Raw genomic sequence first — 3,077 nt, forward strand, 5'->3', positions numbered from 1 at the left:
GTCCACTTGTTTATGACTCTATTGGCCTCACTGTGATTTTAAATTACATGTATTTTAAAAAATGTGCATATAAAATATGTATCAACATCCATCCATCCATCCGCTTTTCCGAGATCGGGTCGCAGGGGCAGCAGCTTGAGCAGAGATGCCCAGATATCCCTCTCCCTGGCCACTTCTTCTATCTCTTCTGGGGGAATCCCAAGGCGTTCCCAGGCCAACCGGGAGACATAGTCCCCCCAGCGTGTCCTGGGTTTTCCTCGGGGCCTCCTCCCAGTTAGATGTGTCCAGGAACACCTCACCAGGGAGGCGTCCAGGAGGCATCCTGATCAGATACCCTAGCCACCTCATCTGACTCCTCTCAATGCGGAGGAGCAGCGGCTCTACTCTGAGCTCCTCCCGGATGACTGAGCTTCTCACCCTATCTTTAAGGGAAAGCCCAGACACCCTGCGGATGAAACTCATTTCAGCCGCTTGTATTCGCGATCTCGTTCTTTCGGTCACTACCCATAGCTCATGACCATAGGTGAGGATAGTAACATAGATCGACTGGTAAATTGAGAGCTTTGTCTTACGGCTCAGCTCCTTTTTCACCATGACAGACTGATGCAGAGCCCGCATCACTGTGGACGCCGCACCGATCCGCCTGTCGATCTCACACTCCATTCTTCCCTCACTCGTGAACAAGACCCCAAGATACTTGAACTCTTCCACTTGGGGCAGGATCTCGCCCCCAACCCTGAGAGGGCACTCCACCCTTTTCCGGCTGAGGACCATTGTCTCAGATTTGGAGGTGCTGATTCCCATGCCAGCCGCTTCACACTCAGCTGCAAACCGATCCAGGGAGAGCTGAAGATCACGGCCTGATGAAGCAAACAGGACAACATCACCTGCAAAAAGCAGTGACCCAATCCTGAGTTCACCAGACCGGACCCCCTTAACGCGCTGGCTGCGCCTAGAAATTCTGTCCATAAAAGTTATGAACAGAATTGGTGACAAAGGGCAGCCCTGGCGGAGTCCAACTCTCACTGGAAATGGGTTCGACTTACTGCGGACCAAGCTCTGACACCGGTTGTACAGGGACCGAACAGCCCTTATCAGGGGGTCCGGTACCCCATACTCCCGGAGCAACCCCACAGGATTCCCCAAGGGACACAGTCGAACGCCTTTTCCAAGTCCACAAAACACATGTAGACTGGTTGGGCAAACTCCCATGCACCCTCCAGGACCCTGCTATGGGTGTAGAGCTGGTCCATTGTTCTGCAACCAGGACGAAAACCACACTGTTCCTCCTGAATCTGAGGTTCGACTATCTGACCGACCCTCCTCTCCAGGACCCCCAAATAGACTTTTCCAGGGAGGCTGAGGAGTGTGATCCCTCTGTAGTTGGAACACACCCTCTGGTCCCCCTTCTTAAAAAGGGGGACCACCACCCCAGTCTGCCAATCCAGAGGCACTGTCCCCGATGTCCATGCGATGTTGCAGAGGTGTGTCAACCAAGACAGTCCTACAACATCCAGAACCTTGAGGAACTCCATGGAGTTTTTTGACCACCTCGGTGACCTCAGTCCCAGAGATGGGGGAGCCCACCTTCGAGTCCCCAGGCTCTGCTTCCTCATTGGAAGGCATGTTAGTGGGATTGAGGAGGTCTTCGAAGTACTCCTCCCACCGACCCACAATGTCCCGAGTCGAGGTCAGCAGCACACCATCCCCACCATATACAGTGTTGACACTGCACTGCTTCCCCCTCCTGAGACGCCAGATGGTGGACCAGAATCTCCTTGAAGCCGTCCGAATGTCGTTCTCCATGACCTCCCCAAACTCCTCCCACACCCGAGTTTTTGCTGCAGCAGCCACCGAAGCCGCATTCCGCTTGGCCTGCCGGTACTTATTAGCTGCCTCCAGAGTCCCACAGGACAAAAGGGGATTAACAAATGTATTAACATGTAAATATTTAAGGACAGGTAAAGTGAGTGTTTACCAAAGGCTGTGTGTGTTGATTTTTAATAGTGTACTTTTGTACTTAATATCAACATATTTTATAACCTTCACTACCAAAATGTTTGTTATTACTCTGTTTGAACATATTAAGATGATGGATGACGTTATCAGTTTCTTGAGGTCAAGAAATTTTCCTGAAGCTTTGTTAGAAGAAAATGCACCTGGACAAGGTAGGCATAATTAAAAAATATTATTATTTCAGTCCTGCATATTTTACATACATGATTTTTTTTTTCAGATTTATTGTGCATGTGTTAGGTTGCACAAATTATGTTCAATAATCAGTTAACAAATCAAAAGGATGCCTTAGGGCATCAAGATCACTTTGCATAAAATGGACGTGCATCTTCACAAGAAAGTAGACAGATAACTAAAAGGAACATTAAATTGATTTTTTTTTATAAAAAAATAAAATATTAATTTGCAGCACTTTTTCCATTTGTTAGTATGGAAAACAACAATAAATTGAATGTGGTAATTATAGATATACTTAAATGCAGTGTACTTAAAAACCTTACATTTACTTTAATTAGTTGTGTTAACATATACAAATCAGAAGTGTACTATTTCTCACTTTTTATTTTCAATTAGATTAATTAGCTTTGAGAATATCAGGTTATGTTTTGTTTACATCATCTTGTAATCGCCTAATTTTATTTATTTATTTTTCTTCTTTGCTTTTATGTGCTGTTATAGAACTACGGTGCTAATATTTCTTCACTACTGTTGCCAGTCCCAGGCATGCAGGTCCACATTAGTGTATGTTTTCAGTGAACTTCTGCTTTCAAGGAGATAATTATTAGATAAGAATAAACACTAGAGCTTCTCATGGATGAGTAGCAAAAAATCTGCAGCCACTGCGGCCTTCTGTGACTTGAATTGTCTGCACTGCTTTGTAATACCACACAAACAACAAAAATAAAAATACATTGATAGTTACATGTTTTGGATTATAAACATTTTAACAGTGATATTATTTAGGAATAAAGAACTATTAAAAATGTTTTTTGTTTAGATTCATTCTTTTTTTTTTTGCTGTCAATTACAGATGAAGATATGAAGAACTATTTGTCATATTA

The sequence above is a fragment of the Erpetoichthys calabaricus genome, chromosome 6 (genome assembly GCF_900747795.2).
Source record: "Erpetoichthys calabaricus chromosome 6, fErpCal1.3, whole genome shotgun sequence".
NCBI lineage: Eukaryota > Metazoa > Chordata > Cladistia > Polypteriformes > Polypteridae > Erpetoichthys > Erpetoichthys calabaricus.